The sequence below is a fragment of the Phascolarctos cinereus genome, unplaced genomic scaffold, assembly GCF_003287225.1.
Source record: "Phascolarctos cinereus isolate Bilbo 61053 unplaced genomic scaffold, phaCin_HiC Scaffold_7;HRSCAF=346, whole genome shotgun sequence".
NCBI lineage: Eukaryota > Metazoa > Chordata > Mammalia > Diprotodontia > Phascolarctidae > Phascolarctos > Phascolarctos cinereus.
The window spans coordinates 124,932,025-124,950,817 of NW_027556180.1; the positions used below are offsets into that span (position 1 = coordinate 124,932,025).

The 18,793-nt window shown below is 35.5% G+C and overlaps 1 protein-coding gene across 1 annotated transcript in view; it reads left to right on the forward strand.

Annotated features, from left to right (window-relative positions):
• NDFIP2 (Nedd4 family interacting protein 2) overlaps window positions 1–18,793 on the forward strand; it is a 53,269-nt gene that overhangs the window by 834 nt on the left and 33,642 nt on the right. The window lies entirely within an intron of this gene.

An 18,793-nucleotide genomic window follows, 5' to 3' on the forward strand; every position in this document is an offset into this window, starting at 1 on the left:
GTAAAATGGACCAGAGTCTCTTTCCACTTTAAAAGGGAGGTTATGAGGTCTCAGATGAGAGAAATGGCTTTGCAAACTTTAAAAGAGCTATATAAATACCTATTTTATTTTAAGACTGGATCTCAGATTATTCATTTGGGAGAAGTAGCTCCTACTACCTGTACAGATTAGCAATTTATCTAATCTACAATTTATAGTCCTGAGCAGCAGTTCTCAAACTTCTAGGTCTCAGGACGTCTTTAAATTTTTAAAAATTTCCTCCCTAAGGAGCTTTTGTTCATATGAATTATATATGTGTGTGTATGTATTTATCTCATTATAAATGGAAACATTTTAGTATTGTTATGAAAATAATTTTGATTTGGAGGACTCCCTAGGGTCTCTGGACCACTTGTCTAGAATGACTGATGTAGACTTCTAGTTAAGATTCAGGGAAGTAAATCTCTTCCCTTCCCAAATAACTTCCTTTTTCTTTTCCCTTTCCTTTCACTTTTCCTTTCCACCTTTCTTTTCCCTTTCCCTTCCCTTCTCTCTTCCCTTCATATTCTTTTGTTTTATACACTGATTTTGTCGTGTGTTGGACTTTCTGTAGTGGAGCTATTCCCATCATAGAACCTACTTAAGAGTTGACTTGGACTGATAGTTTTTACTTCTAAATTTAATAACGAACTCAATGTATTCCATAAACTTTCAAGAGGTTAAGAAAGCATTTGAATGGGGTTGGGGCTGGGAGAAGCAGAAATTCCATCGCATATTCTATTGGTTTCTCTTTTGATGCTACAGTAAGGTGAATTGTTGCACTATTCTTAAATCTTTAAAAATCTAGCTATGTTTACATTGTTTATGGGTCTCAAATTTCACCTTTCACATCTACTTGCTTTGCTTCTCTATGGATTACCCATCTTGTTTCATTCACTCATTTAAGGTGTTAGGGCATTGAATCCTCAAGTATATCTAAATGCTCAGAAAATCATAAGAATTCATGTTGTAATTGTTTTAATTGTTTTGTATAAAAGTACACCAAAAAACTTACATGACACTTAAGTTTTCAATAATTTTAAAAATTCTTTTTAATAGTCCAAAAGACCTTCCAAAAATTTTATTGCTACTTTCAAAACAGTTCTGATACTGCCTCTGTTTTTGGAGGGCCTTTGTGTTTTGTTACTGAACTTAATCAATTTTAGTATTATACTTTAAAACATTTAATCATTTTACAGAAGTTTAAGAATACTCTTAAACAGAAAAATAATTTCCTTCTCTTTTTCTTTTCAAATTCTTATCTGTCAATCTTAGGATGGAGGTTAATCTGCTTCAGAGGAGGGACTCATATACTAAAGAAATTAGAGATCTTTTGAAGCATTGAATTAAGTAAAGGTAGCAGTAAATGAAGATTCCCTCATTTAGGTGCTTTTTTCATCATTGTCCTTTATAGACTCTCATATAAAGAACCTTCATATGTAGGATATAATTAAAAACAAGTTAAATCACTAACAGTGATTACCATCTAAGAACAATTTCTTATAACCTCCATGACTAGTTAATTTCATTTTTTTTTAAGTTCCTGAAACCAAAATACTGGTAGCAGATTTTGTACAATATTTCTGGATTAAGCCTCTCCCCCCTCCCCCCATTCTTTTGGAAATATATGGAAATCATTGTGCTTTATAGTGTCTTTATAGGGTTTTTTCCCCCAAAACTGAAAAATTCTCCTATATTTCTCAGCCAAAATGTAGAGACTTTCTTGGTGTTTTATTACTAGATACTGCTTTTGGAGGTGTATGATTTTCCATGTACTTTCCATGTTTCCTTTCTTTTCTTAACATTCTGCATTCTTACTTCCCACTTCATTTCACTGCAACTGCTATCCAAATTTACCAGTGATCTCTTCATTGCCAAATATAATGGATTTTCCTCAATCCTCATCCTCATCCACCTTTCTGCAGCCTTTGACACTGTCAATCACCCACTTCTTATACTCTTTTCTCTCTAGGTTTTCGTGATACTACTTTTTCCTAGTTCTTTTACTACCTTTTAAACCACCCCCTCAGTTTCATTTGCTAGATCTTCTGCTAACTATGGGTGTTGTCTCGAGTCCTCTGTTTTTTCTAATCTGTATTATTTCCCTTGGTGATCTTATCAACTCCAGTAGATTCCTTATCATCACTATGTTGAGGATTCTCAGATCTGTTCATTGGTCTGTAAACTTCTGTCTTAACCTAGGGACTTAGATCTCAGCTGGTTGTTAGACATCTCAAATTGGGTGTCGCATAGACATCTTAAAACTCAGCATGTTTAAAATAGAACTCATTGTCTTTCTCTCCTCACCCCAACCCTCAAGGTCTCCCTTCTTCTGAATTTCCTTAGCAATGTTGAGAGTACCACCATCTTTCCTGTTTTTGATACGAATATTTTTCCAGTATTGCATTATTCATAGCAGAAAAGGGTTTAGAAAATGTTTGCTGAATTGAGTTAAATTTCAAGCAAATTGGCAGGCAGGTAGGTCAGAGAAAACAAATACCCCCAAGTAACCCAAAGGAACTTATAGCACATTACTCATTTAAACATCCTTTTGCTTTAGCTAGATTGTTCTAAGAACACCTTTTGTGGTTTTACCACCTCTGAACCTTTGCTATTTCCTATGCCTGGAATGCCCTCCACCATGTTTTCCTGCTTGTTCAAATCCTTTCTATCCTCCAAGATTCTCTTCAATGCTTACCTCTTCTAAGATTTCCCATTTCTTTCCTTTTCTAACAGTATATTTTTTTATTATTTTTATTAGTTTATTTTGATTTATCAACAATCACTTCCATAAGCTTTTGAGTTTTAAGTTATTCTCCTCCATCCTTCCCCCTCCCTCCCCAAAATGTCACACAATCTGATATATGCTATACATATACATTCCTATTAAATATATTTTCACATTAGTCATGTTGTAAGTAAGAATTAGAACCAATAGGAGGAACCACCAGAAAGAGGAAACAAAACACAACAGAAGAAAAAAAATAGCAAATAGTATGCTTCGATCTGCATTCAAACTCCATAGTTCTTTCTTGGGATGTAGATAGCATTTTCCATCATGAGACCTTTAGAGATGTCTTAGATCCTTGCATTGCTGAGAAGGATTAAGTCTATCAAAGTCAGTCATGGCACAACATGGCTGTTACTGTGTACAGTGTTCTGGTTCTGCTCACTTCACTCAGCATCAGTCCATATAAGTCTTTCCAGGTTTGTCTGAAGTCTCCCTGCTCATCATCTTATAGCACATTAGTATTCCATCACATTCATATACCACAATTTGTTCAGCCATTCCCCAGTTGCTGGGCATCCTTTCAATTTCCAATTCCACAGGAAGAGCTGCTATAAATATTTTTATACACATGGGTCCTTTACCCATTTCTATGATGTCTTTGGGATCAAGCCTTAGAAGTGGTATTGTTGGGTCAAAGGCTATGCACAATTTTATAGCCCTTTGGGCATAGTTCCAAATTACTCTCCAAAATGGTTGGATCACTTTACAACTCCACCAACGATTCATTAGTGTTCCAGTTTTCTCCCATCTTCTCCAGCATTTAACATTTTACTGTTTTGTCATGTTGGCCAATGTGATAGGTGTGATGTGGTACCTCAGAGTTGTTTTGATTTGCATTTCTCTACTCAATAGTGATTTAGAGCATTGTTTCATATGACTATAGATGGCTTTAATTTCTTCATTTGAGAATGCCTGTTCGTACCTTTGACCATTTATCAATCAGGAATGACTTGTATTCTTATAAATTTGACTTAATTTTCTATGTATTTTAGAAATGACGCCCTTATCAGAGAGACTGGTTATAAAAATTCTTTCCCATTTTTCTACTTCCCTCCTAATCTAGGTTGCATTGGCTTTGTTTGTGCGTACTTTTATTTTCTTAGATCCATCCTTCATACTAGTCTTTTGCATGGATCTGGTGATTTTTTTTTCTGCTTGTAAGTTTTCTGTGCCTCTTGAGGCCCTCCACTTTAGCTTTCCTGTATTTTTTTTTCAGCTTTATCTCATACCTGCCACAAACCTTAGTGTCAACTAGATTGCTAGTTTTCTCCAAAAATGTTCTGAACTACCCTCCTTTCCCTAGACATGCATTAGTAATCAGACTGTACTAAGTGCAGCCAAGATACAAAGTTTAGATGACATAGGCTTTGCCTTTATAGAGCTTACAGTCCAGTGGTGGGGTAGGGGTGCTAAGGCCTTAGCCCACATCACTGCAGTACACAATATTACATGCCTTAGATTGCTTCAGACAAGCACTTTAAAGGACGTGAAAGAATTCAGAGAAGAGGAGAGGGAGGCCTATCCAGGCATAGAGTACATTGTGGAAAAAGGCAATGAGGTGGAGGTAGTAGGATGGATAGAGAGTGTTCTTGGAAAAGAGAGCAAACCTGTTTGGTTAGAGCATAGAGTTCGTGAAGGGGAATAATATAGTACAGTAATAATAGCTCATGTTTACATAGCCATTTAAGATTAAAACAGTTCTTTTATTATTTCCTCCCACTACTATCTCCTCTCCCCACCACCCCCATCCTCCAATTTATGAAATTAAATTTAACAACAACTGAACTCCAAAAAATAAAGCTGTCAGTACATAGATGTAGAGTTTGGCAAAACTAAGGTCTACATTGGCGATGTTTGAAAATGTATGTTTCATGCTGCATTTTAAAGTGCATTTTTGACAGGAAGTGAGTGGTGTGTTTTGTGTTCATTATTTTGGACTCATGGTATATCATTGCATTGATTAGAATTTTAAAGTCTTTCATGTTTGTTTTTCTCTATAATGTTATCATTGTTATAAATTATTCTCCTAATTCTGCTCCTCTAAACTATTTTGTCCTTTCTAATGGCCCAATTACTCTATTATATTCATATACCACAATTTATTTAGCCATTCCCCAAAAGGAGGACAGCCTCTTAGTTTTCAGTTTTTGGCTCCCACAAAAAGAGGTGTTGTAAATATTTTTGTAACTTATAGGTCCTTTTCCTCTTTTGATTTCTTTGTGGTATTGGTTTAGTACCAGCATGAGACATTACACAGAACAAATACAAATTAAGGATGATAGACCTCTTTTTTTTTTTTTTACTGTATTAGCTAGGATAATTTAGTAACTCTTTGGGCAAAGTTCCAAATTGTTTTCCAGAATGGCTGGACCAATTCACAGTTATACCAACAGTGTACCAGTGTACCTGTTTTGTTGAAGTCCCTCCAACATTTGTCATTTTTCTTTTTTGCCATCTTGGCAAATCTGATAGTCATGAGGTGAAACCTCAAAGTTGCTTTGACTTGCATTTCTCTAATTTGTGACTTAGTGCACTTAAAAATATGATTGTTGATAGTTTGAATTTCTTCCTTTGAAAACTGAATATTCATTTTCTTTGACTGTTTATCTATTGGGGAATAATTCTTAGTTTTATGCATTTGAATCTGTTCCTTATGTATCCTGGATATGAGACCTTTTAAAAAAGAAACTTGCTGCAAAATTTTTTGCCCAGTTGGTTATAACTATGTTTGATTTGTTTATGTAAAAACTTTTGGATTTTACATAATCAAAATTGTCGGTTTTATTTTTTTTATTCTATTAATTGTTTTTGTCATGAACTCTTCTTCTAGCCATAGATCTGAAAGGTAATTTCTTCCTTGCTTCTCTAATTTATTTATGATTTGGCCTTTTATATTTAGGTCATGTAACCATTTGGAGCTTATCTTGGAATATGTTGTGAGGTGTTGCTTAAACCTAATTTCTGCCAGACTGCTGTCCAGTTTTTGCCAAATAATGAGTCCTTCCCTAAGAAACTGGGGTCTTTGAGCTTATTAAACATTGTTTATTTCTGTGTATTGTATACCCAATCTGTTGCACTGATCGATTTTCCCCCTCCCGCCTTTTTTGTAAACTAGTATCAAGTGATTTTTAATGATTACTTTTTTAAACAACAGTTCGAGATCTGGTACCGATAAGGCCTTCTTCCTTCCCACTTCTTTTCATCATTTCCTTGAGATTCTTAACTTTTTGTTTCTCTGTATGAATTTTAGCATGTTTTTTAGTTTTATAAAATATTCTTTTGACAATTTGATTAGTACAGCATTGAATACGGAAATTATCCTGTGCCTTCCCATTTCCATGCCTTTATTCATGCTCTTTATATCTGATTATCTTCCTTGCACTGATTTACTGATCCACTTTTTTAAACCCAACTTCCAGGTCCGATTTACATACCACATACAAGGGATTGGCAGTGGATCTTGTTTTGGGGGGAATGATGATAATTTTCCGTATTAAGTTTGAGGTTTGAGTACAGGCTCAATAATTTCTGTTGTGATAATCTGGCTAGTTTGGAAATATCAAATTTTAGCTATAATTTTTGAAGACAGTCTGCCAAATCAGAGTTATTGGAATTGATAGACATTAACATACTTAACAAAATCATGCATCCTTGAAGTACTGTATAAGGAAAAAATGCGATAGATAATTCAAGTGTAAATATTTGCTAGTGTGTAGAGATATGCAGTTAGAGCTAAGGGAAGTAATGATTTAAATGTTTATCTGTATAATTTAAGTGTAATCTGTATAAAGGTGATTGTTGAAGCCATGCAATGACTTCCCTGAGGTAAAGAATATAGTGAAAGAATCAGCAGAAAGCTGAAGATTTGAGAGACAGTGTGGTGCAGTGGAAAGATCACTGTACCTAGAGTCACAGCACCTTAGTTAAAGTCTCGGCTGTATTACTAATTGCCCTGTAACCTTGGGCTACTCACTTAACCTCTCTGGGCCTCAGTTTTCTCCTTTTTTATCTTTTTGAGGTGTAGACCTAGTACTGTTATGCCCATTTTAGTATCTTTTTGCATAGGTCCAAATTGCTTTCCAGCATGGCCATACCATTTCACAGCTCCATCAGCAATGCATTTATGTGCCTGTTTTCCCATAGCCCCTCCGACATTTGTCATTTTTCTTTTCTGTCAACTTTGCCAGTATGATGCATGTGAGATTGAACCTCAGAGTTGCTTTAGTTTGCATTTCTTTAATCACTAGTGATTTGGAGCATTAGATAGAGTTTGGGGAATGAGAAGTCTTGTAGGCTTGAGTAAAGAAGAGATATTTTGGAATAGCTTCTAGAGAGAGTGAGATAAAGAATCAATTAGGAAAGAATAAAAAGATTGCATTGCTGTAGTGAAAGCCCAGTCGAAATTGGATAACATGAATTTATACTATACCCAGTCACTTTGGTTATATGACTATGCTATCTTTGTTCAACTGCATGTGAGTAGGAATGGAGGATGAAGGTGTTGGGAGTATTAGAGGGGTTGAAAATTTGGCAATGGATAGACGATAAGAGTTGATCAAAATTGTACAGTTGATGGGTTAACTAATAGGAATGTTTTGTGAATATATGGAAAATATATGGATTGAGAGTAATGTATGAAATTAGTATTAGTTGGTACCATGTAAATGAATCTAACTTCTTAGGTGATATGTAAAAGAATCTCATGATTTGAGAAAACAAAGTTTTTCTTAAGAGTCATTTTTCTGTTTTATACATACTTTCAATAATTTAAAAATACTAATTTAGTTCCTTAAACTCATTTCCCCTCCAAACTTAGAATTTCATATTTCAATTATAGTAATGCAAATGTGTCTGAAGGGAAACTGTGTTTATAGGCTTAAAGGTGAAATTATTTTACTGTTAAGTACCTAAGCCATTTTGGGGGGAGGGGGGAAATTTAAAAGAACTTTCCCCACCTCCATCATCTCTTAGTTTATGTACAATTCCGTTTCCTCTATTATTAATACATTTACTACCAAGAGATAGAAATCTTAGCTAGAAACTTTCTTATTTGTTACTGTTAGCCTTAGAGTTGGCATGACTAAGTGAAGCTAGAGTCTAGAGTGAAGGAAATTCCATTTCACATATTTGTGATGTCATAACTAAAGTACAAAATTAATTTTTACTGATATACACAGTTTCTTAGAAAAACAATTTCAGGAAGAATCAAGATCAGGATAGTAATTGTACTGTATTTTCACATTTAAGCTTTCAGTACAATTTAAAATATTTTAACCTCGTGTTTTGAGAAAACAGACTTTTTGTATGGCATATATTTTCAAGGGGGACATCTTTTAAACATAATTTTTATTTTAGGAGGACAGAAAGCATATATTAAAGGAAAATTTTAGTAAAGTAGTGGTTAGTGCTATTCCTTTATGGTTGTTAAACTATCAGTAATTATAAGGGAGACATCAACTTACAAACTGTTTTCTTGTTACTAGATAAGCATAAATTTAATTAATGGCAAAGTCACATTAAAAAAAAATATATATGTAATATATATTTTGGTGATAACTAAGGAGGTAGACAATTTTATCAAACATTAAATTTCTAACATTATTGATAATTTTAATTGAGTGTGACCTACATACAGCAGGTGCTTAGTAAATACTTGTTGAATGAACTTTAAGTAAGTGTCTGAATCTGAATTTGAACTCAGGCTCTCCTGACTCCACTGCGCCACCTAGCTGCCCTTATGTGGTATATTATAAAAACAAAAGATCTCAGTAAAACCTAAAAGAAAATTCAGCTTTGGGCCTACATACCCAGATCCACAGCACTTCTTTTCACTTGATGGAAGTAAGTAAGGATCTATTGCAAAGGTTCTAAACTAGACCTGTACAACATGGCAGTAGGTAGGGGTCAAAATTAAAATAGACTAAACTTCTTCAGGCCACAGATAAGCTTTTAGTGGCTCACTTTCCAAGTAAAGGTATAATTAATGATTTAACTATTTTGCAAATAAATGATATTTTAAAAAAGGAAATTTCAATTCATATCAATTAATTACAGCTATTACTTAAGATTTTTATTTATCATGAAATCATATTATTGTTATAATTACTTTGCTTAGTGGTAAAAAAGTTTTAATAAATTTTTCAGATTTTCTTATTGTTTACATTTAGTTAATGGGTTGTATTATACTTCTTGGTTTTGTTTTTTTTTTTTTTGGCTAGGCAATGGGGTTAAGTGACTTGCCCAGAGTCACACAGCTAGTAAGTGTTATGTGTCTGAAGTGGGATTTGAACTCAGGTCCTCCTGAATCTAGGGCCAACGCTCTATCCACCGCTCCACCTACCTGCCCTGTGTATTATACTTCTTGTCAGCAGTTTATTGTCCTTCAGAATAATGTTTGAAATTGATTTCTTTAGAAATCTGAAAACCAGCCTTAGTGGCCACCTCATTTTCTGAGTTTACTTTCTTGAGAAACCATTGTTCCCCACTGAGATTTTTCAACAATTTGGACACTTTAATTTGTTATTCATTGATGTCCAATTTGTTTAAGTGAGGAGGTTTTGATTCGAAATGGTGACGAAGATTGTATTCCTTCGGGAACAGCTACCAAGGCACAGTATTTTGTCTCTTGTGTAAATAAATATCTATTTGTCCACTCTGGATTAAGCACTCTGTGTTCTGATTCGGTCTTGTGTTTCTTTTTATCACCCATTTTACAAAGTCACCCCAAAAACTTTAATGTTAGAACCAAAAAATACCCACAGCAATTGCTCACATACAACAAAATACTGAGCTGAGTGTCTGATGTTGGAGAGAGTGCCAGGCATTCATGTAACTTGAAGCGGAAGAAGCCTGGCATTGTTGTTGCATAGTGGGTATCAGCTGTGTTGGCAGGTGGCTGCATTCACTTTGTCCCTGTTCAGTGCCAGTAACGACCAAAAACACAGGGAAAAGATACAACTCTTGCACCTCTCAGACCAGAGACAGACTGAAGATGATTGGTTGCCACAGGTCACATGACTAACAGGAGAGAGTGTATAGTGGCAACCCTCCTGCCAAGTCACATGGCTGTTGCAATAGTGACTAGTGGAAGATGGGTTAAGCAGGGCATGGACAAAGCACTCATTACATCTTTACTTTCTTTCACACCTACATTTTTTGTGGGCTGCCTGAAGTCCCTTGGCGGGCCACAAGCAGCCCGCAGGCCATATGTTGTTCAAGCTTGTTCTAAACTTTTTTTGTGTGTATGAAGTTATTCTTTTCTGTGAGGAATGAAGATAACCTATGTGAGATTTGGGAGACTTGGGCATGCAATTGCAAATTAAGTTCTATATAGTTCATAGTGTATCTAGTGAAAACTCTTAGCTTTTTTTTGAGACCTGCTGGCCTAGTAGGAGATGATCAATCAGAGGACTTGAATTCAAAATCTAGTACTCTGATTTGCTACCTGGCTGACTTTGAGGTAAATCTTTTATCTTTGTGTATCAAAGTTTCCTCATCTGTAAAATGAGGAAATGCTAGGTGATCTCTATTTTCCTCCCTAGTTATAAATCTTGTCATCTGTAACATAATCATAGTCTGTTATCTGGGATCCCAAACCTGTTTTCTTCATTCTTTTTTAGCTTACATTAAGAGTTTTATATAAGATTCTGTTTTTTAGGAACATAGCTTAAGAGGTGTAAAATTCGTCTATATTTCATTTCTGTATATTCATCAAATAAGTTATACATTTAATGAATAAATATGTATTGCACTATTAAAATCAGTTTTAGTATTTCCTAAACCCTACTTATTGTCAAAAAAATTGTCCAAGAATTTGTTGATAGGTACAGTTGCCAATCGCACTTACCGTCATGTAGTGACATTTTAACAAACAGTTTATTGTGTGCTCAGCATACATAGACTCATAGTGTACAAAATCCAGTCCGTGTTCCCTAAGCATCAGTTTTAGCAACCTCATATAGGTCTAGTTGTTTGTTTGTTTGTTTGTTTGTTTTTTGTGGGGCAATTGGAGTTAAGTGACTTGCCCAGAATCATACAGCTAGTAAGTGTTATGTATCTGAGGCCAGATTTGAATTTAGGTCCTCTTGACTCCAGGGCTGGTGTTCTATCTACTGTGTCACCTCATATATGTCTAGTTTGATCAGACAGGAGGAATTTAATGGAATTTTACAGAGGGCATAAGGCAGAGGTAAAGCTTTATACATCAAAGAACAGATAGTGGGAGGAGAAGTTAGATCAGATAAAATTAAAACACTAGAGATAAAGCTGGAATTTACAGACTAACCAAAACTATGCCTAGTTACTTGATGTGTTCATCTTAAGTAAATAGAGGTAATAAAGCTGAGCTAGAAAATCTCTTAGCACTAACCAGCCAAAATTTGATGTCAGCTAAATTCTGCAAGCTCTAGCTAGTTATGTGACTTGCTGTCTTAAGGAAATGATGGTTATAAAACTGATACAGAACAATTCTCTAATCCCACTATCAACAGCTAGAACAGGGGTGGGCAACCTTGGGCCTTGAGGCCACTTGTGGCCTTCTAGATCCTCAAATGAAGCCCTTAGGCTGAATCCAAACTTCACAGAACAAATCCTCTTAATAAAAGGATTTGTTCTGTGAAACTTGGACTTAGAAGGCCACACCCAAAGACCTAGAGGACTTCGAGGTCCCAGGTTCCCTACCTCTGAGCTAGAACATAGCAAATTTTTTTTTCTGAAAAAGTAATAAATTTAGTATTCATGTAGTGTTTGTTTCTCTTTTTAAAAAGTTTCATTTTGATTTCTGTCTTCAATACTTCACTGAAGAAACATAATATTTTTCTAAACATCGTTCATTTCTCCTTTTTTCTCATACCTTTATAGATTCTTATGGGGAGATGTTGATTGCATTTGGAACATAGTGATATTCCAAAAACTTAATTTTGGATAACTTATGTCCCAGTGCTTATTGTCTATTGTTGGTGCTGAAGTGCTATATAAATGTTAGTCATTATTAATTACAGTAATAATAAGCATGTTTTATCCTTAGTTGATGTAAGTATCAAGGCAGATGGCATATTTAGATAAAACTAATTATTAACTCCTGAAGACAGTAACCTAGGTAGAACTTAAACTTGAAGTCATGTGTGAATGATACTGACTTGAAGTCTCTCCGAGAAACACTTTTACAGGATCAAAGAAAAATGATGGGACTGGAGATAGAGAGCTTTAGGTAGTTTGGGTGAAGCTAAATTGTGTGGGCATAGAAAGAAAATTGTAGAAGTGTATGTCATGTCTACCATAGGACATTTTCAATTCAGGGATCATGTAGTTCAGGGATTTGTCTCTATATCATCTTATTGGTTTGGGTACTCCCCATACTAATGCAAATTACAGTCCCTTTGTAAGTTACTAAATAGTCTTTGAGAGTTGCTGTGACCAAATTATTCATAATTCTGCATTGAATCTGGTGTTGACTTACTGAGCTGTACTCTGCTACAGTACATCTACAGTTACGTCATGGATAGAGGGTAAAAGCAGCCTGATCACAGCTGTAGCTGAGGTAGTTATGGTTGATATTGGGGGTGGGGTGGGAAAGTAGGGTGGAGAAATCAGGAAATCTTTTACTGCTTCAAAGGAGATATATGCAGTGCCCCCATATAGCGTACAGTAACCTTGGCTTTTACCCACCTTCTACTATACACAACTTTGCTAAAGCATTTAGACAGCAAGTCAGTAGCTGTTCACTTCAAGATGGATGAAGGGAGAAACAGCATAACTTCTTGTCATCCTAGGGATTTTATGGATTGATACCAAGGGGTTAACTAACTGAGGTTGGGAAGATAGGTCTTTTCTCACCTTCACTATGGTAGGCAATCTTGAGCTTGTCTCCAATACAGTTTACATCTACCCTTGTCCCCAAATACTTCCCCACTCTTTTCTCCTTCCTCTACTGTGTATGCTTCCAATCTTCCCCCTTCTAAGCCAGGAATTGGTCTCTCAGGATAATTATAACTTAAACTATCTGATACCCATAGAAACTATGCAGGTGCCATTGGTAAAATTCTGCCTCACATATCACTTCATGACTGGACAGTCCCCTTCAGAAGGAAGAGCAGTGACCAGTACAAACCTTTTCTCTCAGCACTTCATTTTTGTATGTGGGACAAATAGAGGCACACAGAGTGTTCAGGCATGGATATGTTGGGATCTGGGTCAAAGATACAATTGCCTGTCTTTCAGATTTCTCTGTTACTCTTCTGGGTACTACCTTCCTGCTGGTCATTCAGGTTTGCACAATGTTTGGTGTCTGTCTTGTTTAGCTTTTTACTTTCCATTATCCCACACCCGCATATCCAACCAGTTCCCATATCTTATTAGTTCTACCTCTGTACCTCTCTGATTCTCTACTCATACAGCCCCTACCTTAGTTCAGACCGCATCAACTCTCTATATAGCTTCCTTGCCTCCTCTCTTCCCTTCCTACTGTCTGTTCTCCACATAGTAGCCAAAGTGATTTTCCTAGAAGTATAGATCTGGCCATGGCACTCCCTTGACTATAGGATCAAATGTGATTTCCTCATTATCTCTTCTTTTTCTAATTTCTAAGTGTCAAAATGTACATAATTATTAGTATAGTAGTATAGATATGTAATTTATAAATAAGTGAGTATTCACATTGGGAGTGGATGCTCAAAATTTTTTTTACTGATAGAGGTATACAGTCAAAAAAATTGGGAGGCCATTGCTTTATGGGACCACCTTGACTCCAGGAATGATATTGTATGTAAGTTTCCAGTTACTGTATTCATTAGATGTTTAGAATGTTCTATGCCCTCTACTGGCTGATGTCAACTTCTTTTTCTAACCTTATGCCATGTACTCCCTTCTATATAGTCTGTATAATCTTAGTTACACTGGACCAACGTAATACTCACTATTGTGGTGCACTCACAATTTATTTTTTTGTTTTGGTGAGGCAGTTGAGGTTAAGTGACTTGCCCAGGGTCACACAGCTAGGAATTATCAAGTGTTTGAGGCCGGATTTGATCTCAGGTCCTCCTGACTCAGGGCTGGTGCTCTATCCACTGCACCACCTAGCAGCCCTAACTCACAGTTTTTTGCTATTGTGTCTTTGCTCATGCAGTTCCCCGTACCTGGTATACTATACATTGCCTGCCCTTTGAACTTGGTTTCAATTGTTCAGTAGTTTTTCAGTCATGTCTGACTCTTTGTGACCCCATTTGGAATTTCCTTGGCAAAGAGTGGAATAGTTTGCCATTTCCTTCTCTAGCTCATCTTACAGTTGGGGAAACTGAGGCAAATAGGGTTAAGTGATTTGCCTAGGATCACACAGCTAGGAAGTGTCTGAGGCCAGATTTGAACTCACAAACATGAGTCTTCTTGACTGCAGGCCTGACACTCTATCCACTGTGCCACCTAACTGTCCTGAACTGGGTTACCTAGTTTTTTAAGCCTATTAGCTATCTCAAATGCTTCTTCCTTCAAGATATTGCTAGTAAATAATGATCTAATTTCCTTTGATTTTACCTAGCACTTTATTTATTAGTTATTTAAAAATATATCCACTTAACTGTATATCTTGGATGGACGCTACAGATGTTCAGTGTGCTAGGCCCAGAGTTAAGCAGGAGAATGAGCTGGATTATTTCTGGGAAATTCCCTGAAACAGTGGCCCAACTTCTTACACTTATTCTTCTAGTCTCTCAGCCATGTAAACTTTGGTATAATCGATCAGTAAACATTTATTAAACACCAACTATGTGTCAGGCATTGTGCTAAACTCTGGGGTACAAAAAGAGGCCCTATCTTCGAAGAGATTACAATCTAATGGGGGAGATAACATGCAAACAAATATATACAAAGCAGGCTATATATAGGATAAATAGGAAATAATTAACAGAGGGAAGGCACTGGAATTAAGAGGGGTTGGGGAAGGCTTCCTGAAGCAGGTGAAATTTTAATTGAGTCTTAAAAGAAACCAGGGAGATCATTAGTTGAAGCAGAGGAGGGAGAGTATTCCAGGCAAGGGGATAGCCAGAGAGTGTACCCAGAGCTGAGAGATGGAGTGTCATGTTCATGAAACAGCCAGGGGGCCAGTATGATTTGACTGATGAATATGTGTCGGGGAGTAAGGTGTAAGACTACTGGAAAGGTAGTAGGGGGCTAGGTTATAAAGGACTTTGAATGCCAAATAGAGCATTTTATATTTGCTCCTGGAGGCAATAGGAAGACCTAAAAGTTTACTTGGTAGGGTGGTGACATAATGGGACCTGCATTTTAGGAAAATCACTTTAGGGCCTGAATGGAAGATGGATTTGAATGGAGAGAGACTTGAGGTAGGCAGACCTGCCAGCAGGGTATTTCAGTAATTTAGGTGTGAGATGATGCTAGAGTGGTGGCAGTGTCAGAGGAGAGAAGGGGGCATATTTGAGAGCTTTCACAAAGGTGCAATCTACAGGCCTTGGCATGAACTTGGATGTGGGGGTTAAGAGGTTGTGAGGAATCCAGCATGACTTCTAGGTTATGAACCTGAGGGACTGGGACGATGATGTTACTCTCTATAGTAACAGGGAAGGTAGGATGGAGTGGGAGAGGGTTTAGGGGAAAAGATAATCAGTTCTGTTTAAGATGTCTACTGGATATTCAGTTTGAGATGTCTGAAAGGCAGTTGGAAATGTTAGAATGGAGGTTAGCAGAAATATTGAGGCAGGAAAGGTAGATTTGAGAAGCATCAACATAGAGATGGTAATTAAATCCTTTGGAGCTGATAAGTACTGAAGTAGTATAGTAGAAGTGAATTAGTATAGAGGAAGAAGGGAAGAGTGGTCAGATTGTATGTATTTTGCAACCCTTTAGCCAAGATCTACTGTATCAGAGATAGTTGGGTGGTAGTATTGTAGGTCACAGATTTGGAGCTGAAAGAAATATTAGTATGTCATCTAATTAAACCCCTTCATTTTACAATTGAGAAAGCTGAGGTCCACAGAAGTTAAATAACTTGTCCAAGGTCATACAGAGCCAAGGCTGTTGGACTCCAGTAATTACTCCAGTAATCTTTCCACGGCACCATGAATTGTACCTATCACTGACAGCCATGACCTTTTCTGAACTTTGGCTCTGTGGAGACATCAATTTAGGGAAACCTTTAAAATTAATTAGCATGTACCAGCAGTATTTTGCTTGTTCATAGACTTATTCGAGAGAAAACATAGCTTAGCCATTATAAGGAAATGGATTTAAAAAAAAAGATTATTCCATTTTTCCCTCTGTGTTACAACCACTAATCCTGTTCTTTGTCCTCACCAAAATTTCAATACCTCCACCCTTTAGTTCTTTATCAGGCCCTCACTCCTTCACTGCCTACACTGCCTACTGTTTCCTCTCTTCCATCTTGATCCCTTGGTAAAACACTTCATCTCTAAACTATGCTCTGGAATTCCTTACTACCTCATGCTATCTTCCATCTTGCTCTATTAATTCCTAGCTTTAGAATACTCATATATTCTGCCTTCTTTGTTCCTGTTCATATGCTGCTTAATGCAGCTGGGGGAAAATCTTGAATCTGTGCTGACTGAAACTGCTGCACATTTGTTACGTGATCTCATCTGGTCCCTCACTATTGTAAGGTACCTAATCAACTAATTATACCTAATTAGATATACACCTAATTAACTAATTATACAACTTATCACAGTACCTTTTCTAAACCTTTTCATCTCACCTCAGACTTCCCATGGCTTCTTATGACCCCATCCTTTTAAGCTGAGAACTTTGCCTTCTATTTCATTTTTAAAAATGGAGGCCATTCACTAAAAGCTTCCTTTTCACCCTTTCTCCTCATCTTATACCACTCAGATGCCTTCTGCCACTATTTCCTTCCTTAAACATGTCTCACATGAAAAGATATCCTTTTTCTTTGCCAAGGCAAACCCATCTACATAGACAGGTCACCTCATTTCATCCTGTTTTCTCTAGCAGATTGCCCTCTTTGTTACCCTAATGCTCTCACAAATCTTTCCTTGTCTCCTAGCTCCATTCCTAATGGCTAAAAGACACATTCTTGTCTCCTTCATCCTCAAAAATTTTACTGCTACTATTTCTATATCTCTCCTTTCTTTTGTGGTTAAACTCCTTGAGAAGGCCATCTACAACTGGTGCTTCCACTTCCTTTCCTCTCATTCTTTTCTTATAGTCTCTTACCACCCACATTCAAGTATGTATATATATATATATATATATATATATATATATATATATATATATATATGTATATGTGCATATGTATACATATACATATATATATGTATATATATGTATATGTATATATATGCACATATACATATATATACATATACATATATATGTATATATATGTGTATATATATATACATATATATACATATACATATATATGTATATATGTATATATATGTATATATATGTATATGTATATATATATATGCACATATACACACACATGTATTTGTGTGTGTATTTATGTATATATATGTGTGTGTATGTGTGTGTGTATATACATACATACATATATATGTATATATATATACATATATATATATATATATATGTAAATTTCTTGATATTCTGCAATTTGTCTTCCCACTTTATCATTCAGCTGAAAATGATCTCTCCAAAATTACCAATGATATCTTAATTGTAGTGGCCTTTTCTCAATTTTCATTCTTCTTAATCTGTCTGCACCCTGTTCTTGATGTTCTTTTGTCTCTAGATTTTCATGACAGTGTTCTCTCTTGGTTTCCTTCCTAGCTGTCTAACCTCTCCTCAGTTTACTCTGCTATATTTTCAACTAGGTAGTGCCTTATAACCCTGGGTGTGTCTTTCCCCTCTCCTGCCCCTCTCTTGGGCCCTCTTTTTTTCTTCTTCTATACTATGCATCATGTGAATTAAAAAAAAAAAAGGATTTGCAATCTTGCTATCAAAAAAGCAAAACCAAAAAATTCACAGCATAAAAAGAGATAAACAAAGAACCTATATTATGCATAAAGGAGTTATAGACAACAAACCAATACTGAAATTAAATTTATATGCTCCTCATGCCCTAGTATTTAAATTCATAAAGGAAGAATTAAACGTATTACAAGAAGACATAGGCAATAGTAACAGTGACTAGAAATTTGAATGTCTCTCTTTCAGTGTGGAACAAATTTAATAAAGTTAAAGAAGAAGAAAAATGTAGAATAGACCACATTGAGAAACTAGAGCTAAGAAACTTATGGTGTAAACATATAACTTAAATCTATACAACTTACAGTGTAAATATGCACACATATATATAATAGTACCATTTAGACATTAAAAAAAGACACTCAAAGAAATGACACTCAAAAGAAGACACTAATATATATATATATAATATACATATATGTTATATATACACATACACACACACATATATATATATGTATATATATATAATATGTGTGTATATGTTTTTTCTCAGAATCACATAGAACTTTTATACAAGTTGACCATATATTAAGGCACAGAGGTATTGTCAATAAATTTTAAAAGGCAGAAATTATAATAAATATATCCCTTACAGATTATAATACAATAAAAATAGTAATCAGTTCAGGGAGGACAAACAAAAGACATAGTCCCAATGGTAACTTTATCATGAAATCCTCTATAATAAGTAGGTTAAAGTAATAATAATTATGTTAAAGAAAATGACCATATTGAAATACAATACTAACATTTCTGGGATGCAGCTAAATCAGCCCTTGGGAAAATGTATATCCTTAAAACATATATTAAAAATAGAAAAGAAGAGGATTAAGGAACTGAATATGAATTTAAAAAATTAGAAAATCAGTAAATATACATAAAATGAATGTGGAAAAGGAGATATTAAGAATTAGAGAAATAGACTAGAAACCAAAAAAGTATAGAACTGATATGTAAAGCTGTTTTTTTTTAAAAACTACATTTGATAAATCTTTAGTC